Source organism: Bos taurus, chromosome 18 (genome assembly GCF_002263795.3).
Source record: "Bos taurus isolate L1 Dominette 01449 registration number 42190680 breed Hereford chromosome 18, ARS-UCD2.0, whole genome shotgun sequence".
Classification (NCBI taxonomy): Eukaryota; Metazoa; Chordata; class Mammalia; order Artiodactyla; family Bovidae; genus Bos; species Bos taurus.
Window position 1 is genome coordinate 38,660,031 of NC_037345.1, and position 27,221 is coordinate 38,687,251.

The following is a 27,221-nucleotide window of genomic DNA, read 5'->3' on the forward strand; positions in this document are numbered from 1 at the left end:
AGTATATCTTTTGGGAAGCCATCATTCAACTCAACACTCTTTCTAAACACTCTTCTCTAAACACTGTACCTGATTTTGTTCGAAAGTAAGTTTTCATTTCACTTATAAATGCCCTGGAATGCAATTGCTGGATTGTATGGTAACTGCACGTTTGATTTTTTTTTTCTCCTTTTAGAAAATGCCAGACTATTTTCCAGAATTGCTCTAGCATTTACATTCCCACTAGCAATGTATTAGCAATTCATTTTCTCTGCATTCTGAGCAGCAACTGATGATGTTGCTATTTTTTATTTTAAGATATTCTGATAGGTTTATAGTGATGCCTTATTCTGGTTTTAATTTGCATTTCTTTAATGGCTTATGATGCTCAACATCTTTCCATGTGCTTGGCTGCTGTCTATATATCTTCTTTGGGGAAGTGTCTCATCTGTTGCCTGTGTTCTAATTGGATTGTGTGCTTTTTTTTCACTATTGAGTTTTAAGATTTTGTTTGTTTGTTTGTTTTGTTTTCGCATAGTCTACATATTAATCCTTTGTCAGATAGTCCTTTCCAATGCATATGCTATTTATTTCCTTTTCTTGCCTTATTGCACTGGCTAGAACTTCCAGTCATGTTAAATAAGAGCAGTGAGAGCAGACATCCTTCTCTTGTTCCCAATCTTAGAAGGGAAACATCCAGTCTGTGACCCTTAAGTATAATATCAAGTGTAGTTTATATACCCTGTTTATCAAGTTGAGGAAATTCCCCTCCATTTTTGTCATTCTGAATTTTCTTAAGGATGGGCATTAAATTTTGTCAAATGCTAGGTTTTTTGCATCAGTTGATATGATTATGTGATTTAGCCTCTGAATTTTGAATATTTAACCAGTCTTCTGTCCCTGTAATAAACCCCACTTGCTCATGGGTTTTCAATCCTTTTTCTATATTGCTGAATTATATTTGATAATTTTTGTTAAGCATTTTTGCATCTATGTTAATAAGGGATATTGGTCTGTAGTTCCCCCCTCCTCTCTATGTTTCTTTCTCTCCTTTCTTTTTTTCTTTCCTTCCTTCCTCCTTTTTTTTTTCTTTTTGGTATTCTCTTTGTCTGGTTTTGGTGACAGGGTAATGCTAGCTTCATAAAATGAGATGGAAAATATCCCTTCTATTTTGTGTTATACATTTTGTAGAATTGGTGTTAATTCTTCCTTAAACATTTAGTAGCATTCTCCAGGGAAACCATCTGGGCCTAGGAATTTCTTCTTTTGTAGTTTTTTAAATTATAAATTCAATTTATTTAATACTTATAGGGATATTCAGATGATCTATTTCATACTGAGTAATTTGTGGAGATTTAAATTGTTTTGGAATTAGTCCATTTAATCTAAATTGTCAAGTTTAGATGTATAGAGTTATCTCTAGCTTTTTCTTATTATCCCTTTGATGTTTGAAGGGTCTGAAGTGGTATTCTCTGTTTTATTCCAGATATTGGTAATTACTATGTTTGTCCATTTTATTGGCATTTTCAAAAAACCAATTTGTTTCATTTTCTCAATTGTTAATCTCTTTTCAATTTCACTGATTTCCTATCTATTATTTTCTTTCTTCTGCTTGTTTTAGGTTTATTATCTTCTCTTTCTAGGTTCTTGAGATTGATCTTAGGTTACTGATTTGAGAATTTTCTTATTTTGTAGTGTATATAGTTAGTAGTATAAATTTATTGCATTCTATTTTCTATACCAAAAAACTATATATAATTTTAAAATTCCACTTACAACAAGAATAAAAGCATAACATATATTATAAATCTATAGAAGGAGGTACAAAATCTTTATCATCAATAATAAACCTTATTAAAACTAAAAATCTAAATAAATGGAGAGAAACTATGTTCATTAATTGAAAGACTGAATATCATAACCATAATAGCTTCCCCAAACTAGCCCTAATCATTGGATTGCAACAGATTTAAATACTGTGCATTTGAATTGAGTATTTCATACTCATTAGATTGACAAAAAATAAGTTTTAGAATATTTACAAGCACACATATAGAGAAATAACCTCAGCAACTACAGGGGTAGCAAAAAATAGGTGCAGTCACTTTGAGGAACAGTTTGTTAGAAAAGTTGAAGATGCTCATATGTACCTTTGCAAAACTCTCATATGTGTCCACAAGGAAAGTTAAAATTAATGTTCATTGCTATATTGCCAACAATAATGAAAAATTGGGAATACCTGATTGTTCATCAGTAAGAGAATGGGTGAATTAATCTGGAAATATTCATTCAGTGGCACACATATAGCACTTAAAGTATATGAATGAGAGCTCCATGTATCAATAGGAATAAAACTCCAAAATGCAATGTTGAGCTTGAAAATATTGCAGACTATGCACAGTATATCATCAGTATAACTTCTAAAACATGCAAAGCACAGTGGACATCGGATTCGGGGTGCAGTTTACATCTGGGAGGCAAGAAGAGAGGAAATAAGGTTATGAAGGCCTCCCCATAAAGCTTAAACTGTAACTGTAATGTTCTATTTCTTTTTTTAATTAATTTATTTATTTTAATTTGAGGCTAATTACTTTACAATATTGTGGTGGTTTTTGCCATACATCGACATGAATCAGCCACAAAAATGTTTTCTTAAAAAAAAAATTAAGCAGGATTTCCCTGGTGGTCCTTGCAATGCAGAGGACATGGGTTTGATCCCTGGTCAAAGAGTGAAGCAGCCAGGCCCAAGAGCCTGCAATAAAAGATCGTACATGATGCAAAAGACCTGACACAGTCAAATAAATAAATAGATTTTTTTGATTAAGCCAATATGGAAACATGTTAAATGTAACAAAACTAGATAGTGGCTATACAGGTATTTAATGCCATTATTCTTTTAACTATTTTGTATGCTTGAAATATTTAATAAAGTTTTAGAAGAAAATGAAAACAAATGCTATTTTGCTAATGGACCCAGGAACACATACAGCTTATTTTCAGAATAGAAATCCTGAAAGAAGGACAGGGAATAAAATTATCAAAGACCATTGTGAAAGAAAGTAATATAGTCAGTGTATGTAAAGTTAATCAGTTTGTACCTGTGTAACTGACTAATAAATGTTCCATTTAAACCTCTAATTCTGAGGTGCTGGCTGGGCACCTGTGGAGCCACAGGCTGAGCCTCACATAACAGCTGTTCTCTTTTGCTGTTCATCTTTATCAATGTCTAATCTCTCTTTCTCCTCCCTCTTTCCTAGATGTGATGCTATGATCTAATGTGTGAACAAAACATGATTCTAATGTTTTGTCCTTTCATCTGTTGATGAGAAGCAGGAAACATTTCTTTATTTCAATTGATGCCTTTTCAAAGTCAAAGGGCACACATACAAGAGACTTAAACCAAGTCTCTATGCCTATACATCTCCTCAAAGAGGCCTTTTTTTTTCCAGAAAAAAAGGTGGGAGGTAACATTTTCAGAATCTTCCAATAGAAACCATTTCTCTTTTCCTTTTAATCTCTAGCCTTCCTCACACAGAAAGCTCTCTTTGTTGAAGTTCACTACCAGGACAGGTATGTGTGTCAAGTGTTCATGATCTATTGAAAGAGCTACTAATTTGATAATATATAAGCCTTGAACATATACACACAAAGAATCCTTTGTTAATTTCTATAGGGGAGGATCAGATCCATTTAGTGTAATATACTACATAGAATGTGAGTCTATGAAGATTCTACCTGATTCGTCTTAAAATTGAAAGACATTGTTAATATATGACATGGTTTTCCAAGCCAGCACAAAGAGGTAATAGGACAAATTTTCAATCAACAATCATATTTAGTAAAGGCCTATAGATTCTGTTATCACCAATAGATCTATTTATGCTAGATGGTGATAATTGTTATAGAGAAAAATAAATCAAGGTAAAGGAGATAGAGAATACCAAGTGCTGGGAGAGATTGCTCTTTTATAATGGGTGATCAGGAATGATACCAGAAATAAGAGAAAGAGAAAGACGTGACTCTGAGGAAAGAATATTTCAGCTAGAGGGAGCAGCTATAGGACTCAGAAAGTGAGAGTGTACACGACCCCTTCCAGGAACAATAAGAAGGCCAGTGGTTGCTGGAGTAGAGTAAAGGAGATGAAGGCTAGAAGGAAATGAGCTCAGAAGAGTACAGGTGGAGGGTGGTTAGATCAAGTAGGGTCTAGTAAGTCAAGGTAAGGACTTTGACTTCAAATGAGACAGGAGGCCACTGAAGGATTTTGATCAAAGGAGAGACTTTTGGTGTTAGAGAAAGGAGGATGCCTGTAAGTGAGTCTTCCTTCATATATTTATAAATGTAACAGCAACAGCAATAGTTATTATTTTGAGCTAAAAATTTTAACACTATTGTATTTTTCAAACATTCATGTATTTAATCCTTACCATAGCACTGTGAAATAGGTCATTATTGTCTCCCATTTTCCTACTGAGGAAAGTAAAACACAAAGAGGTTCATTCACCAAGTCATCCACGGCCACACAGCCACTAAATGTCATAGCTTGGATTCCAACCCAGGCAGTCTGACTTTGTTGCTTCCACTCTTATTAACAAAAATGCCATACTGTTTATACTTCAGAGGACTGTGTGGGTGTGTATATCCTAAAAATGTTAAAATCCACCAAATAAATAAAATGAATGAAATAATGGAAAGAATAGAATTATAATAGAAATGCATTCTATAAGTAGTTTTAGGTAGAAGATGACATTCTCTAAGTAGTTTTAGGTAGTAGTTTTAGGTAGAAGGTAGTTTTGGTAGATCCTTGTCTTGAGGGGGGAAATGACTTGTAAAAGATACATGTATGTGAAAGAATTTTGTATTGAAGGAAGAACATTTCTGTAAATATTTAATTAAAAGGCTAACTTAAAGGATAGGAAAGGATTAAAATCTAAGTGGCAATATTTCATCCAGGTGAGAATTGATTGCTACTGGATAAAATGAAACTTGAATAAGATCAACAAAAAACTAAAGAAATAAAGTGTTTTTGTCATTCTATAGAAGACTGAGCTCTGACATGCCACGATATGTCCTGAAAGCACCTACCTCTGTTATTCTTTACCTATTTGCTGGATTAAACTAGGTTTCAAGATCAGTTCCATTTGAAAGGAAAATGTTGCTAGTGGTGGTTTAAGACACTTTTTTTTGTTCAGTATTTAAACTGAGTCATCCAATTTGAGACTATTGTGTCACATTTTCCACCTTTCATTCTCCTCAAGAGGCAAGAGTCAGGAGAAACACAAGTGATGAACATTAGTGGCAGAGTGTGTGGTTACAAGAATCAATAAACCACAGGATACTTCAGATACTGAAACAGTTTAGAAAAAAAGAAAAGGTGAGGCCACTATGTGGAGTCCACAAAAAAAGAGTGATTGTCTAAAGCTGGCACTCAGAGTGTGAGAACCCAGCCCATAATTAAAGCTTCCTTATCCCATTATAACTCCTTCTTTTATTAATACGCAGACATCCTGAGAGAACCCATAACCTTGACTGCCTTTGAATGTTTTACAGAATTAACGTTTTACAAAATAACAGTGCAATTTAGTAAAGAAATTAACACATACTGTGTAGTACTTAAGTTGTAATTGCAACCGTGTTAAACAGTTGCATGCAGATTAAAGAAAGCCTCTCTTCTCATATTTTAAGACTTAACACCGGTTCACTCTCATCTCTCAATGTCTCGTTTGATGACATAAAGCATCACAACCTCAAAAAAAGCTGTTTAGGATTTTCAATTTTTATTAAAATTCTTCCTCCCTCCCAGCCTGATTTTTTAAGTTCATTTTAATTTCTTCCATATTTAATTGTATAATTCAGACTGATAAACTTTTATTTGCCAACTCTTTCATTGAGCCTTTAATTGAACAGATATAGACTATCCTCTGTGAATTCTAGATTAGCCAAACAAAAGAGAAAACTAGGAATACTCCTGACAGTGCTACCAGTTTTAACATGTCCCTTGTCCTCATTTCTTCAGTTCCAGCTTTTAGACACTTAAATCGAGTAGTGTTAGCTCAGATAGAGACTTTATAATAGAAGTAAGCTTTTAGAAATAAATTCTAAAAGCAGAGGACTTTTTCATTGTTTCAAGAATAAGTCAGAAAATAATGACAGGAAGCAGCAAGAACAGAAATGAACTAGTTTAAAAAGACACTCTTCGGGACTGAAGAAAAGAGGAATGCCAGTGGGGGCAAACTGAAGGAGGTTTTTCAATTTGATAACAGTAAGTGTAGCTGTTCCTTATATGTATTTTAAATGAACAGGCTTTTAGCTTGCCTATGCAAAGCTGACATTTACTGAGCACCTCTTATGTACCCAACAGTCCTTCACTTGTCTCAACTTACTTAATCCTAATAACAACTCCATGAGGTCATTACCATTATTTCTTCCATTTTATAGATGAGTAACTGAGGTACAGAGAATGTAATTAATTTGTGAGTGGTGGTGCCAGGTTTCAAACTCAACAAAGCCTGTGCCCTTTACCATTATGGTAAATCAGCTCTAAGATAGCAATTCTGTACTTCATTATTATACAAGAAATGTAAAATTATTTTTTGCACAAAAACAAATCCTAACAGCTTTTAATTTGTCACATATCAGAGGGGAGGATATTTTAAATGCAGAGATGTGGCGAGATTCTGGACCTACCAAACAGGTAATAGACGCTTTCTGAATTGGGAGCAAAGGTATAGTGTCATATCTGATTGGTTGAGAAAGAGAGAGGAGTTTCATTTCACACATTTAAATTTTTTTCCTAATTTTTGTACTTGTTTTATAGTAATACAAACTATAGAAGTTATTTTTCTAAATTTATCTTTAAAAAGGTTTTTTTTTTTCAATACTACTAAATAGAACAAAAAGTATGTACAGTTCAGTTCAGTGAGTTCAGTCGCTCAGTTGTGTCCAACTCTTTGTGACCCAATGGACTGCAGCACGCCAGGCCTCCCTGTCCATCGCCAACTCCCAGAGTTTACTCAAACTCATGTGCATTGAGTCGGTGATGCCATCCAACCATCTCATCCTCTGTCATCCCCTTCTCTTCCTGCCTTCAGTCTTTCCCAGCATCAGGATATTTTCAAATGAGTCAGTTCTTCACATCAGGTGGCCAAAGTATTGGAGTTTCAGCTTCAGCATCAGTCCTTCCAGTGTATGTCCAAATTATGTACAGGTGAGATTAATAGGATATACTAACTATGGAATTGTCTACTATACAGAAAATATGAGGATGAACACATTGAAGATTATCTAATTTTCAACAAAATTTAAATGTTAGCGTGCTTGTGTGCGTGCTGAGTTGCTTCAGTCATGTCTGACTGTTTGCAACCCTATGGACTGTAGCCTGCCAGGCTCCTCTGTCCGTGGGATTCCCCAGGCAGGAATACTGGAGTGGGTTGCCATACTCTCCTCCAGGGGATCTTCTTCACCCAGGGATCAAACCTGAGTCTCCTGCAGCTCCTGCACTGGCAGGCGGATTCCTTACCGCTGAGCCACCTGGGAAGCCGTTAAATGTTAGTTAATGGTTATATTTCTTGGTGTGAAGACAAGTGATTTTGCACTTTCTTTGTGCTTTTCTTTAATTCTAATTTTTCTTTCATTAACTTGTTTTCCCCATTGTAATAGAAGTCATTTTTTTTTAAGCTTCATGAATTTGAATGAAATTTAATTAAAGATTATTCTGTAATTAATTTGAAATTTTTTTAAGAGGCTGATTTAATTTACTGCATTCTAAACTCACTGAAGGCAGAAAATTTAAGTTCTACTTCTTTTAACTTCCCATAATACCTTTTCTTGCAGATAGTACCAGCCTAATACGTAATTATGGACAAAAAAATTCTTATTGTGAACCCTTAAATTCACCAGAGGGAGAAGTAAAATAAAATTTAGAAACTTTAAATGAATCTTCAAAAGCTGATATAATAGAAGCAAGTACTCAGGAATAGAGAGTCATGAAACTTAAAGGAACTTACAGCAGAGTATGAAAAACTCATAAGTATCAGAGTTCCCTGTGCCATTATAATAAAGGACAGCAGCTTGAATTTCCACTAAAGTTTGCAGTTTGCCAAAAGTAGCTCTTGCAATTTCACCAGAAACTTTTTAAATATACAAGAAAGTTGATATTAAAACCACACAAGATTACCACAAGAAAATTACAAATTGATCTTTCCCATGAATATTGATATAAAAATTTTAAACAAATGCCAGCAAGTTGAATCCAGTAATATAGAAAAATTATTATGAATCAAGTTTATTCCAGGAATGAATGGGGAGTTTTTAACATTTTGAAATTAATGTAATTCACCATATTAACAGAAAAATAATAAGAGAATCATGTGGTCATCTCTATAAGTTTTTTGGTCTTTGATAAATTTTAGTAACCATTCATAATAAAAACTAGGAACAGAAAGGAAATTCTTTAACCTGATTAAGAAAATCTATAAAAATCAGAGATACTCACCATTCATCATTTCTATTCATCATTGTACTGTAGTTCCTAGCTAGTACAATAAGACAAGAAATAAGCATCAGAAAAACATAAAATTGTCATTATTCACAAATGACCTATTAATACAAATGAAAAATCCAAATAAATTCACAATCTTCTTGTAATAGGGTATATTTCTTAAAGCACAGAGTGCTAACTGCAAATAAAAATGGATTCACCAGACTACATCAAGATAAAAACTTCTGTTCATCAAAAGACACCCTTAAGAAGAATAAGAAGGCATACCACAATCTAGAAGATATTTACAGAAGATAATCTGACAAAACACTTGTGACTATAATATATAAATAACTCTTACAATTCAATAACAAAAAGTCATGCAACCCTATAGAAAAATAGGCAAAGATTAAAACAGCTGCTTCAAAAAAGAAAATATTTAAATGGCAATTAACATATGAGAAAGTACTCTCAGCCTTATCAGACGTAAGGTAGATACATATCAAAAGAACAAATGAGACTTCCTTGGTTGTTCAGTCATTAAGAATCCACCTTCCAATACAGGGGATATGGGTTCTATCCTTGATTGGGGAACTAAGATCCCACATGCCACAGGACAACTAATCCTGCATGCCACAACTAGAGAAGCCCACATGCCACAATGAAGACCAATAAAAGGGGCGGGTGGCGGGGGGGGTGGATAAGAATAGCTAAAATACCAAAAGTTGGAGAGAATAAAAGAAATTGGAATTTCCATGCACTGCTGGTAGGAGTGTTCACTGATAAAAAGCACTAGAAAACTGCTCAGCAACAACTATAAAACTGAATATATACATACCTTACACCCAGCAGTTCTACTCCTAGGTATGTGTATGCTCATAAAAAACATGTTCTAGAATTTTGTAGCACATATTTATAATAGTCAATACCAGAAACAGTCCAAATGTTCTTCAAAAACAAAATGGATGATATTGTGGCATAGTCACACAATGGAACACTTTTCAGCAGAGGTTAGCAAACTTCTTCTGTGAAGAGCCAGATAGTAAATATTCTAGTAAAAATTCTAGAATATTTACTATATGAATTTCTACCATATACCATATGAATTTCTACCCCAGTTTCTCAGCTCTATTGTTGTAGCATGAAAGCAGCCATAGCTAGTAGTTAGACAAAAGAGTGTGACTGTATTTTTTAAACTATTAATATTTATGGGCATTGAAATTTGAATTTCATGTATTTTATGTTATTAATATTATCTTTTTATTTTTTAATCATTTAAAAATGTAAATATCTTCTTTAGCCACAGATCATACAAAAGCAGGATCATTGAAAAAGGTTTAAAAAATTTTATCAGTGACAAAATTCTAAAAGGAAAGAGGGCCTGTGAAGATGAAATGAAGTATTATTATAAAGTAGCTGAAGTTTTAAACTCTGCTTCAAACACTCTGTTTTAAAAGGTCATTTGTCTGTTTCTTAAGGAAAATGATGTAGATGGATTTTATTGCTGAGGAAATCTCCAAAAGGAACAAAAAATCAGAGAATCATTCAAGCTTTCATTAAACCTGTAGCCTTTTCAAGCATCTCTGAATATGGACTGATTAGTTCCCTTCTTAAGTCTTTGGGTCCTGCCAGTACTATAGTTAAAACTAGGTCATACTATGTCTCAACCATGCAGGCTTGAGAAAATATAGCCCTTTCAATTTATGCTATAGACATGAAATTTAATTTTCATTTTTTATATTCAGAGAATAAGAAACAGTTTATCCAAAGACATTATGTATGCTTAAATTTGTAGTGATTTCAGTTCCCATGGGTTGATTTCATTGTTTCAGGGTATCTATGGGAGACTGAAGAACTTGTTTGGGGGTTTGCTGCAGCAGTCAAGAGGCAGCTTTGCTACTGGATTCCATGAAATTGTAAAATAACTTTTTTAAACTGAGAATGTACACATAGTTAAGCAAACTGTTACATAATTAGAAACCCATAAATGAATTTGTATTTTTTGTCTGTCACTGAGCTTTGAAATAAGATAAATACAGTTTTAAAAAAACTAGAATACTATACTTGCTGAGCACTCTCTTTACAGCTCCTGGGAGTATTTGCATAATGTAACACTAACTTATTTTCCATTGCTTTTGCAATTACCTCTGTACAGCATTACTGAGAATTTTTTCACCAAAATTCCTTTTGTTTAAAACCTGCTTTTATATATATATATATATATATATATATATATATATATATAATTGTCTTCTTCATTTTTAGACCAGCACATACAAAGTATTCCAGCCAAATTTCTAGAATTTTCTTATAGATTAAAAACCCTGCTGCTTATGACTGTGATACCTGGTATTATTTATGGGTTTTCATAAAAAAAAGGGGGGGGGTTAAAAGAAAAAACACAGTATTCTCTGGCCTTTCTCTACTTTCTTCTTCTCTATTCCCCCTCTCCACAGAGGAGTTTAATTTTAAATGATAAATGTGGAAATTAGAGACCATCGAGAAAATCCAATTTGGTGAGGAGTTTTAAAAATCCCATAATAAACGCAGAGTGAAATGTATGATTTAATGCAGGGCGCCAATGGCTGCTATTATGGGCTATTAGCAAATCGAGGCTGAGAGTGAATCTTTATCACTTGGTGAGTGCGGGTTGGTCCTGCCTTTCCCTCTGCTATTGATTTGTAGCCGCTTGTCATAATGACACCGGGAAGCAATGAATGGAAGATGTGCTTTTGATAGGATTCAGGGGGGTGTTAGGGGGGTGAGAGAAAATTCAGCAAGTTTTCTATCTCTTCTGCCTGATTAGATTTTTTCTTCTTTTAAGAGCTTTCACATTCCAATAAAAATGCTAAATCAGCTCTGTACCAGAATTGTTAGGGTGTAAATAGCTAGTCACATTTAAAGGAGGAAAAGATACAGAAATACCAACCATACTATGCAATGTTAGATGAATTTGACTTAATAGAAATGGAGTTTTTGTGTGTGTGTGAGTGTGTGCATGTGTGTATCTGAACACATGAGCAATATGAAGGAGTGTCAAGGCATAATACTATTAAGTACACTTACTATATAAAGATAACCTATTTTTTGTAGGGATGTGATGGCTTGCATCTAAAGTACAGTAGAAGGTGGTCTAGCTTTATATGATTAAAAAGGATCATATGAAGCCCACTTTATGAAAAGGATACATTCTGTGTGTGTGTGTGTGTGTGTGGGTGTTTAGCTCCATAGAGAATGAATGGAAAGAGGTAACACTTGTACTGATTATAAAGAAAATTAAACTTTCTAAATCTAACGCCTCATAGTGGAGCTTTGCTCAAAAATTTCAGCATAAAGAAAGCACACTGAGAACAAAGGCACTCACAGATTGATCCAATGGGGGGGAAATTCTCTGTAGAAGATCTACTTTAAATTTTCTTTAGAATAAATAAAAGAATAAAATTTTCCTAACCATGGTGATATGGAAATGGTTGATTTTAACCTGAGTATATTTCAGTTCTACACTTTTCAGAGGAAACAATTGCTTTCCTTCAGTATTGTTTTAATCCAAGATGATGCAAGTCCCTGTCTTCACATGCAGAAGTGCATGAATGCTGGCAATATGTTATTAAAGCAATGGATTATGGCAAATGGGAGAATGGAGGTAGGGGTGCATTTACTGAACCTATTGGGCCATTTTGTTGGCTAAATCTTGATAAAACCCATCTTCTTACCTGCTTTATTTCTTAGGCGGGTCTAGATGAGACTTTTAGTAAAAGAGGAACACAAATATTCCTCCTACAATAAGTAGAATACAACTGTTAGATCCTTGTTAAATGCTTATGGTTATAATGTATCCCTTTATCTTTACTAATACACTGTTGCACTTAAGCAGGAGCCAGGTATAGAAAATAAATATCATCTGGATCCTTAGAACAACAAATACCACCAGGTTTTCTAGTCTATTGAAATATATCATGAAAAAATTAAATTGGCCTAGCTTGTAGAATTTAATGTCAGGGAACCAAAAATCAGCTTTGAAAATAATCAAAACTAGTAATATAAATGTATTTCTCACATCTGTGAAGTGAAAAAGGCTACATACTACTCTATGTGTTAATTTCAGTAAAACTCTGTGTGTGCCTGTGTATCTGTGATTTAAAACCAATACTAAGTGATTCAGACCACAAACAGACAACTTATCTGTAGTGAGAACTTTGTGCTATATAGGGACTACTTTCTGTTAGCCACACCACCTACCTGAAATGACCTGCCCACTTTCACCATTACTATTCAACATAGTTTTGGAAGTTTTGGCCACAGCAATCAGAGCAGAAAAAGAAATAAAAGGAATCCAAATTGGAAAAGAAGAAGTAAAACTCTCACTATTTGCAGATGACATGATCCTCTACATAGAAAACCCTAAAGAGTCCACCAGAAAATTACTAGAAATAATCAAACTTTGAGAACAGTGCCTTCTAACAGAGAAGTTTTCACAGGCTAGGTGAAAACAGCTTTCACAGCTGCCAGAGTTCATACACTCCCATCCCCCATTCAAGGACTATGCCTAAACTGTGATAAATTAGATTGTTGCCATTTATTATGTATCATTTATTAAAAACTAATTAGCAACAGAAAGAGGCATTTCTCCAGTTTCAGTGAGGGCTTTATTTTATTGTATATAGTAGATGATTATTATTTGGTCTAAATATGGCTATTGCATGCTACAATGAATTACCTGTATTAAAGTAATAATACAATATGTTCACATAGCTTTTGTTCTTATGTAAAAGCATAATTAATCATTCCAAGAGCACAGTGAAATACTCGTTTCCATATTTTATATATGTTAAGTGATTTCTACTGTTATCCAATCAAAAGTAATAGAGTTGAAAACAGAAGTGTGAAATACTTTTATTTTTTATTTTTTTATCCTGAGGTTGTAAATGTAAGCTATGTCATTTGATAAATTGAGATAAATATGTATTTTATAACTTGAAATTTTTCTGAAGTATCTGTGCTATTATTTACCAGAAAAATCTTTGAAAAATTATAATAATGTTTATTGTTGGTTTATTATGTCATTGGTTATTTCCTCTTTCAAACTGACAGGGTGAACATTTTCCTATATAGAAATAATATAAACTATCAACAGTTTTTCTGATTGAGATTAGCTTGAGTAAATACATGAAATAAGATAATAGTTTGTTTACAAAGCACTTTCACATGTATTAAGTGCTAGGTCATCGTTAAGGTTGCTTTTATTATAATTGAATAATGTAGAAATGGATAGTAGAAAGAAAAGAGCCAAGTACCAAAACATATAAATACAATGAGGGAAGGGAGAAACTCAGACAAGAATAAATCATTGTTTTGTATAAATAGAAGACTAAAAATAAGGCAAATAAGATAGAAGTGAATTAGAAATTCCTAGGCATAAAAATATTAACAAGTAATAAAAATGGCACATTGAAAAAATGATCAAGATAAATGGAAATGAAGATGCTATGCAGAATTTAACTTAATGTTTTATACATCTTTTATCTTCTTAAACTTTGGGGGTAGGAAAAGAGCAAGATATTTTCCAAAAGTGCTCATAGCACAGTAACATTCCTTAAGTTCTATACATTATCACACTAATCCTCCCAATATCAACATTCCTGTGTGGTTTCTGGCAAGAATTATTGCCTCTGTTTGATGGAGAAGCTGAATCACTGTGGTGATCACTGACTTTGTCAGGGTCAATGGTGAGTCAGGAACAGAAACAGAACCCAGAGGTTTTTTAATCTGTCATGGTCTGTTTATACCCATTTCTCTGTCTAATCTGTCATCTCTTTGTTAGAACTCTTTTCTGATTGGACATTGTTCAAAGATTTAGATAACACAAGTATTTGAAGGTTCCTTGTCCTATTCTAGAAATATTAAGACACATTACCTTTTATTTTTCCCGCTTATATTTTTGGATTGGTATTATTTAACATTTTTATTGAGGTATAGTTGATTCTCAATAGTATATATAGATTTCAGTGTAGAACATAGTGATTCACAGTTTTTAAAGTTTATTTAGCATATTTTCTTTAATCCCTTTTTCATGCACATTTAAGCTTATTGAATGTGAACAATGCAGAATAACATACCTCCTCCCACCAAAAAAAAAATGAAACAAAATTTAAAAAGAAAACAAAACTAATAGATCTACGAATGTTTCCCTCAGTGTTCTTTTATTCCTCATTCACCAGAATGCAATTTCAGAGATCTTATATTTACCCATGTCCTGGGCCAGGTATCTGATTGACCCTCACTTTATTAAACAGGATGACATCAGTACATAAACAAGCATACATACATAGACATACCACACACATGTACATGCTTAACCTGCTTATTAGTCCTTTAGTTCTTCATGCTCTGGTTTAATTCATCGTGCATATGTTCTTTTTAAAAATGGAAAACATTACGCCCAAGATAAAGTGATAGTTAATGGAATTACTCATGGTTCAGATTACTTGGTGTGTATTAGAAAATGAAAAAAATGATTTCCTTCACTCCTTTAAATTTCTCTGTGCTAGTGTCAAAACTGTTTAAAGGAAAATATTGCCATTATTTAATACTGCCTTTTAGATTATCTCATGCTTTCTTTTTCCTGGAATTTAAAAGTATACTCATCTTATAGTCAGGTAATTTGTTTTTCTGTGTTTCCCCTTTTGGATTTTGGTTGAACATTTTTACTATATATCATCAGAAATAAAAAGTTAAACACAAGTGTTTTTTCAGGTTTTAGGATACCACCAGCCTAACTAGATAAGTTTCCAGAGATTGAGAGGTTGAGAGAAGCTATTATTGTCACTGTTAACTTCTGTCTGAGAAAATTAGCTCCTCTTTTTATTGGTACTATGAAAAATTTTTGCAAATTATTTTCTTTAAAAGATGACCCTTCAACCAAAAGTCTGTTATTTTAAAAATAGATGTGTCTCATTTCATAAAAGTTAAACAAAGAAAACCTTCTCACTCCTTAATATATTATGATAGTATCAGTTAGCGGGCATTACAAGCCAGAAAATTGTTCTAAAGCATCACTTATTTTTCTGGCCCACATTCCAAAGAAAACCTAAAGTCCAACATAAACAGTACAATTCATGAGAAAAACGTATGAGCACATTTCATTTGCAAAATAACACTAGAGGGCGCTCTTCAGCAGGTTGCAAGAAAAGGTCTTTCTTCTGGTTTCAGAGACTGACTTGGTAATAATGGGGGTCTGAGAAGCTGGTTCAGGGAGTGGAGAAAGATGGCGTTTCACCTTTTTAAAGCTCTACTCTTCCGAAAAGACTAGAAAATTGCAATTAATGCCAATAGTACAATACATGCGTTTCTTAAAAATATTGTTTTAAATTTCAATGAAGCATGCAATTCTAAGAAATTAGTAATCTCAATTGCATTCAAGCATCTCATATTTTTAAGAGGGGACATTTATTGTTATTTTTTAATATAGTGTTGTAAGGTTATTCCACCATGTTTCATATTGTGTCAATATTCTTTTCTACATATGGAAAGGAAAAAAAATTACTGGTATTTCATTTCTGGAACAGGAATGCATTTATTTCTCCTCTTAATTTGAAAAAAGCTGAAATTAAACCTGAAGTAACATTCTCTTCTCTGATAAACCTTTTTCCTTTCTTCTCTTCCCCTATAGATGAAAATCTTTTCCTTTTAAGTTTGCTTTGAAGCAACCTCTTCGCATACTATTCTAATCACTGTTCTTATTATTTTATCCTAGTCCACAAAAGGGATGTGATCTCTAAATCATATATGTTCTCTTATAATCCTTGGCATTTTCCTTCTCTCTTTTCTTTATCTCACATTTTCATTTCCCCTTTCTTAAGACACCATGCTATAAGGCTACAAGAAAAGAATAGTCTATCTAAAGATTATTAACTCAGTTTTTCCAACAAGAATTCTGAATCTGTGTAAACAGTTGGCGTTTAGATGTCTACCTATGGTAGAGATACAGTTGACAAATCGTCAGTATTAATGGCTTATAGTTAGGAAGCAGCAAAATGTATCAGTTAAGAGACTGGACTTTGGAGTTAGGTCAACTTGATTTCCTACTGGCTTTGTGAGTGTGAGTAAACATCCATAAACCTTAGTTTCCCTACTGTAAACATGGGAATGGTAATAATAGTACTTAAATTCAGAGTCGACAACTGAAATATATATATTCATCAATCACACAATAAGCAAGCAAGAAGAAAGTATTTACAATTAGTTATCATTATTTGAATTTAGCTGTGCTCTCTTATTACTATTATTGCCCTACTTGTTTAATCTTTATGCAATATCTATTTGTTCAGTTCAGTTCAGTCACTCAGTCATGTCCGATTCTTTGCGACCCCATGAATCACAGCACGCAGGCCTCCCTGTCTATCACCAACTCCCGGAGTTCACTCAAACTCACATCCATCGAGTCGGTGATGCCATCCAGCCATCTCATCCTCTGTCGTCCCCTTCTCCTCCTGCCCCCAATCCTTTCTAGCATCAGGGTCTTTTCCAATGAGTCAACTCTTTGCGTGAGGTGGCCAAAGTATTGGAGTTTCAGCTTTAGTATTAGTCCTTCCAGTGAACACCCAGGATTGATCTCCTTTAGAATGGACTGATTGGATCTCATTGCAGTCCAAGGGACTCTCAGAGTCTTCTCCAACACCACAGTTCAAAAGCATCTATTCTTCGGTGCTCAGCTTTCTTCACAGTCCAACTCTCATATCCATACATGAGCACTGGAAAAACCATAGCCTTGACTAAGACGGACCTTGTTGGCAAAGTAATATCTCTGCTTTTGAATATGCTATCTAGGTTGGTCATAACTTTCCTTCCAAGGAGTAAGCGTCTTTTAATTTCATGGCTGCAGTCACCATCTGCAGTGATTTGGGAGCCCAGAAAAATAAAGTCTGACACTGTTTTCACTGTTTCCCCATCTATTTGCCATGAAGTGATGGGACCAGATGCCATAATCTTAGTTTTCTGAATGTTGAGCTTTAAGCCAGCTTTTTCACTCTCCACTTTCACTTTCATCAAGAGGCTTCTTAGTTCCTCTTCACTTTCTGCCATAAGGGTGGTGTCATCTGCATATCTGAGGTTATTGATATTTCTCCTGGCAATCTTGATTCTAGCTTGTGCTTCTTCCAGCCCAGCGTTTCTCATGATGCACTCTGCATAGAAATTAAATAAGCAGGGTGACAATATACAGCCTTGACGTACTCCTTTTCCTATTTGGAACCAGTCTGTTGTTCCATGTCCAGTTCTAACTGTTGCTTCCTGACCTGCATATAGGTTTCTCAAGAGGCAGGTCAGGTGATCTGGTATTCCCATCTCTTTCAGAATTTTCCACAGTTTATTGTGATCCACACAGTTAAATATTATAAAAAAAAAAAAAAGATAACTTGCACATAGCTCTTCCTGTATGCAGGGTCTGGGCATAAAGAAGTTTAAAGAACCTTATCCAAGACCTTCTAATCTGGGGACTGACTTGAAGACTCAGTGTCTCTGTTGTTCAGATGGGTATTTTTGTGCTCAGTTGCTTCAGTCATGTCTACCTTTTTATGAAATGACTTAAATATCTTGAATATTAAATATTATATAATAACACTTTTTATTTTTGTCAGGCATATTATAACCTAAAAACCCAACTTAGCCTGACACAGCATGTTTTAGGGCATTCTAGTAAGGTTACCAGTCATCCATATGGCACCCAAGTCATTTCAACTGCAAATGACCAAAGTAAAATAAAAATCTCGTGTTATATCCAGAAGGTAAAATTACATGGAGGTTTAGACTGTAGGTAGCTGCACTGCAGTTCAGTGAAGTGACAAGGTTGTTTGTTTGGGTCGTCATTGAGAGATGAACATCTGTAAGGGAAGAAAGATCACTTTTTTGTGTCCTCATGACAGACTAAAAGTTCATATCTGATCAGAAAACTGGCATTCCTGCTCTTCAGAGACATTGTGTTCTCCCCATTCCACTAGGTTCCAAAGCATTCTTATTGCTAATAGTGGAAATACTTTTTCTATTCAGTGCTTAGTCACTCGGTCATGTCCAACTCTTTGGAACCCCATGGACTGTAGCCCACCAGGCTTCTCTGTCCATGGGATTTTCTAGGCAAGAATACTGGAGTAGGTTGCCATTTCCTCCTCCAGGAGATCTTCCCTACCCAGGAATCGAACCCAGGTCTCCTGCATTGCTATGGGGAAGCCCATTTTGCTCATTATTTTCATTTTAAAATCTAACTTATTAAGCCTGTTTTCAGGGGCTAGGAATACAGATGTTTAAAGAACCTTTGACTTTAAAGCTCATGTCTTTACCTAACTTGACTCCACTCTAAAACTTTCTGGGGACCTCATCATATCAACAATTGCAAACATAAAAGCACATGCATAAAAAAGACTATAGACATAAAACAAAATTTCTTGATTAAGAGATAATACCCAAGGCTATCTACTTAGAAGGCTTTCCTAGATCCTTTTTATTTATAAATTCTTATCACTCAGTAAACTTTCCTTCTCTGACTGTCATCCTTATTGAGTCTAGTAAACTGAGTTAGATTTTCATATAACTCAAGAAAACTAAATCTGTTGACATTGATGGCTTTCTAGAAAGTATTCCTTCTTGTGAGCCAAACTGAAACCAGTTCCTATACAGAGTTAATGTTGGATAACATCTTGTTTCATATTATACTTGTATAACATGAAACAATTTAAGATAACTGGGCAGGAGATTAATTTCTGTGTCATTGGACAAAGCACTAAACTCATTTGATTTTCTTGAAATCTTTTTTCTACTCATAGTTTGTTTCAAAGCTTCATCATTTGTTCCTACATTATTACTATAAATATGCAATGCTTATTCTCTGTAAGGGCTTCCTTGGTGGCTCAGATGGTAAAGAATCCGTCTGCCAATGCAGGAGACATGGGTTTGATCCCTGGGTCGAGAAGATCCCCTGGAGAAGGAAATGGCAACCCACTCCAGTCTTCTTGCCTGGAAAATCCCACGGACAGAAGAGCCTGGTGGGCTACAGTCCATGGGGTCACAAAGAGTCTCCTTAGCTTCTTCATATGTAACATGAGAATAATGATAGGACCTACCCCATAAGGTGATTATGATAGTCCGTTAGGGTAATACATTAAAATGATTATTGTGTTTGACATCAGAAGACTGATGAGAATTTGATACACTACATGTGCCCTTTTCTCTAAAAGGCATTAAAATTAATTGCTCTTTTTAAAATTTTTACTTTAATTGAAAAATAGTCTTTCTCTTAGAAGATCTCATCCCTACCCCAGGCTTCAGTTATCTGCCTTTAATTCTTTTTTTTTCCTTTTTTTTTTTTTTTGGCCTTTGATTCTTAAATTTCTATCTGTAGTCAGTTCTGCTTGATATTTCTAAACATAATCCCAAAGCAGCATGTCCAAAACTGTACTCATCATCTTCAAATTCCCACTCCTTTTGTCTTTCATTCCTTACCTTTTCAAAATGGCTTCACTATATAGCCAATTGAAGAAATATAAGAATCCTTTTTTGAACCTCCAGTCCATGTTCAGTTCATCAAGTTCTGTTAATTTTAATTTACAAATATCTTAAATTCAACCACTTCTATCAGTACTGAAGTGGGTAGTCTATCCCTTCTCCAGCAGATCGTCGGGACCAAGTGATTGTACTGGGGTATCCTGCCTTGCATGGCACCCCACTCCAGTACTCTTGCCTGGAAAATCCCATGGACGGAGGAGCCTGGTGGGCTGCAGTCCATGGGGTCGCACAGAGTCAGACACGGCTGAAGCAACTTAGCAGCTCCAGCCTTGCAGGTGGATTCTTTACTAACTGAGCTATGAGGGAAGCACCAAAAAATATGGACCATTTCACAGATTTGCATGTCATACTTGTGCAGGGGCCATGCTAATCTTCTCTGTACCATTCCAATTTTAGTATGAAAGTGAAAGTGAAGTCGCTCAGTTGTATCCGACTCTGCGACGCCATGGACTGTAGCCTGCCAGGCTCCTCCGTCCATCGGGTTTTCCAGGCAAGAACGCTGGAGTGGGTTGCCATTTCCTTCTCCAGGAGCTCTTCCCAACCCAGGGATTGAACCCGGGTCTCCCGCATTGTAGACAGACGTTTTACCGTCTGAGCCACCTGGGAAGTCGTGTATGTGCTGCCAAAGCAAGCACAAGGGCACGTTGCCTCACTGTCGGGGAATCTAACCCCTGGTCTCCTGCATGACAGGCGGGGATCGTCACCACTATTCTAACGAGGACGGCAAAGTCGCTCAGACGTGTGCGACTCTTTGCCACCCCATGGACTATACAGTCCATGGAATTCTCCAGGCCAGAATACTGGAGTAGGTAGCTTTTCCCTAGTCCATGGAATTCTCCAGGCCAGAATACTGGAGTGGGTAGCTTTTCCCTTCTCCAGGGGATCATCTCAACCCAGGGATTGAACCCAGGTCTTCTGCAATGCAGGCGAATTCTTTACCGGCTGAGCCACAGGTGAAGCCCAAGAATACTGGAGTGGGTAGCTTTTCCCTTCTCCAGCGGATCTTCCCGAGCCAGGAATTGAACCAGGGTCTCCTGCATTGCAGGCGGATTCTTTACCAACTGAGCTGTCAGGGAAGCCCTCTGTATCCATTACTCTGTATCCATTACTACCACCCCATTACTATCATCTTTCATTTGGTCTACTGTAGGACTTCCTGTTTTTCCTACATTCTTTCTTCTGACAATCACTTCTCCATATCACAACCAAGATGATGCTTTTAAAAAACACAAATCTAATTATTTCTGTCCTGTTTGTGAAACTTAAGGCTTCCCATTTCTCCTAAGATGAAGACTTGACATTCTTAATGTGGCATTCCAAGCCAAGCATGATCCAGACTTTGCCTGAAGCTAGAAGTGAGAAGGGGAGATTGATCATATTAGGGTTGGGAGGAATTTCCGGAGGTGATAGAAATATTCTGTACCTTGCTTATGGTGTTGTTGGTTTCATGACTTAGTACATTGGTCAAAACTTATGGAACTGTTAGTCACTCAGTCGTGTCCAACTCTTTGTGACCCCACAGAGTATAGCCCGCCAGGCTTCTCTGTCCATGTAATTCTCCAGGCAAGAATACTGGAGTGGATTGCCATTCCCTTCTCCAGAGGAACTTTCCAACCCAGGGATTGAACCCTGGTCTCCTGCCTCACTTAAGAAGAGTGAATTTTGTTCACCTTAAAAAAGACAGAAATTCTGCCATGTGACAACATGGATGATTCAGAGGATATTGTACCAAGTGAAATAAGCCAGACACAAAAAGATATTGTATTATCTCACTTATATATGGAATCTTTTTTTTTTTTTTTTGAGTCCTACTCAGAGTAGAAAGTTGATTACCAAAGACTAAGGGTGGGAAAAAAGGGGAGACATTAATCAAAGGTGCAAAAATTCAGCTATGACATGAATTAGTTCTGGAGACTGAATGTACAGCATGGTGACTGTAGTTAACAATAATATACTGTATACTTGAAATTGCTAAAAGAGTAGACATCATTTGTTCTCACTACAAAAAATAATAGTGACTATGGGTGGTGATGAATTATGTTACTTTGTGGTAATTTGTCAAAATAAATAAAAATCAAAAAGGATAAATTTTACCATATGAAAATTATGGTTCATTGAAGCTTATTTTTTAAATAAAAAAAAAAAACAAGAATGTGATATTTGGCTAATAATTTGATACCAAGAATTGATTATTGAAATTTAAATGTCATCATCAGAGTAGGAAGCTATACTGCATCATCTATGTCTATAAAGTTAACCACTGCTTTCCAACTCTGATTTCTAAGATTCAGTGTTAGATGCCTCAAGTATTTTAAAAGTAGCATGCATAGGTTTTGCTTTTATAATTTTATAAAGTCTGTATTATGATCAGACATACTGCTATTAGTCAGTGATACTGCTGTTTCTAGCCCCAAACATGGTATAGTTTTTCTTTTGATAGAATCTTTGCTTCTTTAGCAATTTGTATCCCTGGACCACTGTAACAAGTGGCTCCTATTACATCTACTTAGGTTACAGGAGTTTCTATTATTAAAAGTTTTCATCAGCTGTGTGTGTGTGTGTGTATGTCAGTCGCTCAGTTGGGTCTGACTCTTTGCAACCCTATGGACGTTAGGCCACCAGGCTCCTCTGTCCCTGTGATTTCCAAGGCAAGAATACTGAAGTGGGTTGCCATTTCTCCTCCAGGGGATCTTCCTGATGCAGGGATCGAACCCATGTCTCCTGCATCTCCTGCATTGCAGGTAGATTCTTTACTGCTGAGTTACTGGGGAAGCCGTTCTTTATCTATAATTAACTGTATTTACAATACAATAATAATAGCTACTATTTATCAATCACCTCTGTGTTTCAAGGGCTTTTTTGACTTTCAATCTACTTGTTCTATCTATACAGAAAAGAGTGTGGAAATCATCAATTTACACTTGCAAATTTGACTGTTTCTTCTTTTAGATTAATACATTTATCCATCCTTTATTTTGAGGTTCTCTTATCAAGTACACATATATTTAGGATTTGTATGTCTTCTTGATGAATTTACCCTTTTATCATTGGGAAATGCCCCTGTTTGTTTCTGATAATATTCTTTATTCTGGTGTCATTTTGCCTGATGATTAATATAGCCATGCCAATTTTCTCATGACTAGTATATGAATGTTATATATTTTTGCATCCTTTTAATCTATATCTTTATATTTAAATTAGAATTTGTTATAGATAGCATGTAGTTAAGTTTTACTTTTTTATTCATTCTGACAGCCCCTGACTTTTGTTTAACCATTTACATTTAATATTATATTTAATTTATGTCATCAATATAGGTGGTTTAAATGAACTTCTTGTAGTATAATTCTCTGTTTCATCTGGTTTTTTTTTTCCTCTTTTATTTTCCTCTCTTATTTGAGATTATTTCAATATTTCTCTTTTTATCTTTTCTGTTATCTGATTAGCCAAATTTATATGTTTAATTTTTTTAGTAGTTGCTCTAGGGTTATATACGCCAAAGCCTTTGACTGTGTGGATCACAATAAACTGTGGAAGATTCTGAAAGAGATGGGAATCCCAGACCACCTGACCTGCCTCTTGAGAAACCTATATGCAGGTCAGGAGGCAACAGTTAGAACTGGACATGGAACAACAGACTGGTTCCAAATAGGAAAAGGAGTACGTCAAGGCTGTATATTGTCACCCTGCTTATTTAACTTACATGCAGAGTACATCATGAGAAATGTTGGGCTGGAGGAAGCACAAGCTGGAATCAAGATTGCTGGGAGAAATATCAATAACCTCAGATATGCAGATGACACCACCCTTATGGCAGAAAGTGAAGAGGAACTAAAAAGCCTCTTGATGAAAAAAAAGAGGAGAGTGAAAAGTTGGCTTAAAGCTCAACATTCAGAAAACGAAGATCATGGCATCTGGTCCCATCACTTCATGGGAAATAGATGGGGAAACAGTGGCAGACTTTATTTTGGGGGGCTCCAAAATCACTGCAGATGGTGACTGCAGCCATGAAATTAAAAGACACTTACTAACCTAGATAGCATATTGAAAAGCAGAGACATTACTTTGCCAAAAAAGGTCCGTCTAGTCAAGGCTATGGTTTTTTCCAGTGTTCATGTATGGATATGAGAGTTGGACTGTGAAGAAAGCTGAGCACCGAAGAATTGATGCTTTTGAACTGTGGTGTTGGAGAAGACTCCTGAGAGTCCCTTGGACTGCAAGGAGATCCATCCAGTCCATTCTGAAGGAGATCAGCCCTGGGTGTTCATTGGAAAGACTGATGCTAAAGCTGAAACTCTAATACTTTGGCCACCTTATGCGAAGAGTTAACTCACTGGAAAAGATTCTGATGCTGGGAGGGATTAGGGGCAGGAGGAGAAGGGAACGACACAGGATGAGATGGCTGGATGGCATCACCGACTCGATGGATGTGAGTTTGAGTGAACTCCGGGAGTTGGTGATGAACAGGGAGGCCTGGTGTGCTGCGATTCATGGGGTCGCAGAGTCGAACACGACTGAGCGACTAAACTGAACTGAACTGAACCTTTTAAAATCTACCATGAAATAATTTTGCCACTTCCTGTATGATAGAACTATTTTACAACAGTGTACTTCTGTTCCTCCTCCTAACCTTTGTACTGCTGCAACCAAACATTTAACTCCTGTGTAGTTACAAATTGCCGGAGAAGGCAATGGCACCCCACTCCAGTACTCTTGCCTGGAAAATCCCATAGACGGAGGAGCCTGGTGGGCTGCAGTCCATGGGGTCGCAAAGAGTCAGACACGACTGAGCAACTTCACTTTCACTTTTCACTTTCATGTGTTGGAGAAGGAAATGGCAACCACTCCAGTACTCTTGCCTGGAGAATCCCAGGGACCACAGAGCCTGGTGAGCTGCTGTCTATGGGGTCACACAGAGTCAGACAGGACTGATGCGACTTAGCAGCAGCAGCAGCAGTAGTTACAAATTGCACAGCACAATGATACTAGTTTTGCTAGTATTTTCTATAAAAGTCCAGATAGTAAATAGTAACTATTTTTGCCTTGGTGAGCCATGTAGTTTGAAATGCTCGACTCAGCCATCAGCTATACACAATATGTGATAGAATGAACTTGGCTGCTTTATAGGGAAACTTTATTTTTCAAAACAGGAACAGATTTGGCTCTTAGCCTTAATTTACTGACTTTCTCTTAAAAGTCAACTGTGGGGCTTCCCTGGTGGCTCAGTGCTAAGTAGTCTGCCTGCCCATGCAGGAGACACGGATTCAATCCCTGGTCTGGGAGGATCCCACATGCCACAGAGCAGCTAAGCGCATGGGCCACAACTAGTGAGCCTGTGCTCTAGAGCCTGGGAGCTGCAACTGTTAGTCCACGTGCCCTGGAGTGGGTGCTCTGCAGCAAGAGAAGCCACCGTAAGGAAACTAGAAGAAAAGCAAAAAGCCAGGACAGCAACAAAGACCCAGCAGAGCCACACACACACACACACACACACACACACACACACACACGTCAGTTGTCTTCTAAAGAGGTAAAAAAATAAGAAAAACAAATGTTATATTCATCCCACAATTTATACTATTTCTTGTACTCTCCATTTCCTCCCCTATAGATTCACATTTCTGTCTTCTGTGATTTTTCTTCTCTTAAAGGATATTTTTTCTGGACATAGAATTCCAAGTTTACAGGGCTACCCCCCAGCACACTGAAGATATTCCCCCTTCCTTTTATTTTTTGGCTGTGACAAAGGTTTTTGCAGGACTTTAGGGATTGAACCCAGGACCTTGGCAATAAAAGCACAGACTACTAACCACTGGACCACCAGGGAATTCCCAAGATATTCCATGTTTATTATTTATTTATTTATTTATTATTATTTATTATTCTTTGATTTTGAAAAGAACTCAGAAATTGTTAGTCTTTATTCTCTTGCCTGTTGATATGTCTCCCTTTTCTAGCTACTTTTAAGATTTTCTTATTCTTACAGTGTTTTTGACAATTCAGTTATATTTTGCCTCAGTTTGATTTTCTTTGAGTATTATCTTGCTTTGGTTTATTGAGCTTCTTTGTACTTTTCACCAGCTATGGAAAATTTTCAGCAAGTATTCCTACAGACATATTTCTATGAGCATCTCCCTTTTCCAGGAACTCCAATTGCACATACATTAGATTCGTTTGTATTGTCCCTCGTGTCATTAAAGCTCTGTTTATTTTTTCTCATTTTTATTTTCTCCATGCTTCAGTTTGGATAGATTTCTACTGCTGTGTCTTCAGTCACTCTGCTTTTATACACAATGCAGAATTCATGGATACAGAAGGCTGACTGTACTATTTGATTTTATATGAAGAACTCAAGCATTTGTGGATACTAAGGGATAACTATAGTTCATTGGGGCCGATGAGTTCAAGACGTTTTAAATAATTATCCTAAATATTATTAGCCTTTCTGCTCTTATTCACTTAGCAACATACAATACTATGTTATTGTATTGGGATTCCCTGGTGGCTCAGATGGTAAAGAGTCTGACTGTAATGCGGGAGACCCAGGTTCAATCCCTGGGTCAGGAAGATCCCCTGGAGAAGGAAATGGCAACCCACTCCAATATTCTTGCCTGGAAAATCCTATGGACAGAGGAGCCTGGCCGACTACAGTCCATGGGTCACAAAGAGTCGGACATGACTGAGTGACTTCACTTTCACTTTTCACTTTCAACATACAATAAAGTTTTCTAGAAGCTACATGACATGTGATACCGTAACAAAATGAACTCAGAAGCAGGTATGAAAATCCACATCTCTGTTAAGCCAGAAAATAAAGAGAACCATCAAAAAAAGTTAAACATTGCTACTACACTACTGCATTTTTATTTTCACAAAAGGTATTTTCATTAAATGTTATTTATGTGGCTCTTATATTTAAATGAATTGATAAACAGATATCACAAATAATTTACAAAGTTACCAATTTTAATTTCTAATCACTGCTGCTGCTGCTGCTGCTAAGTCGCTTCAGTTGTGTCCGACTCTGTGCAACCCCATAGACGGCAGCCCACCAGGCTCCCCCATCCCTGGGATTCTCCAGGCAAGAACACTGGAGTGGGTTGCCATTTCCTTCTCCAATGCATGAAAGTGAAAAGTGAAACTGAAGTCGTTCGGTCGTGTCCAACTCTTCGTGACCTCATGGGCTTGCAGCCCACCAGGCTCCTCCGTCCATGGG

The 27,221-nt window shown here is 36.0% G+C and overlaps 1 long non-coding RNA gene and 1 other non-coding gene across 3 annotated transcripts in view; one reads left to right on the top strand and one right to left on the bottom strand.

Moving 5' to 3' along the window:
* LOC101903067 (uncharacterized) overlaps positions 1–27,221 on the top strand; it is a 212,181-nt gene that overhangs the window by 135,981 nt on the left and 48,979 nt on the right. The window lies entirely within an intron of this gene.
* Positions 20,322–20,429, bottom strand: LOC112442463 (U6 spliceosomal RNA). The gene has a single exon (XR_003030554.1). It is a non-coding gene; the product is annotated as a U6 spliceosomal RNA (small nuclear RNA).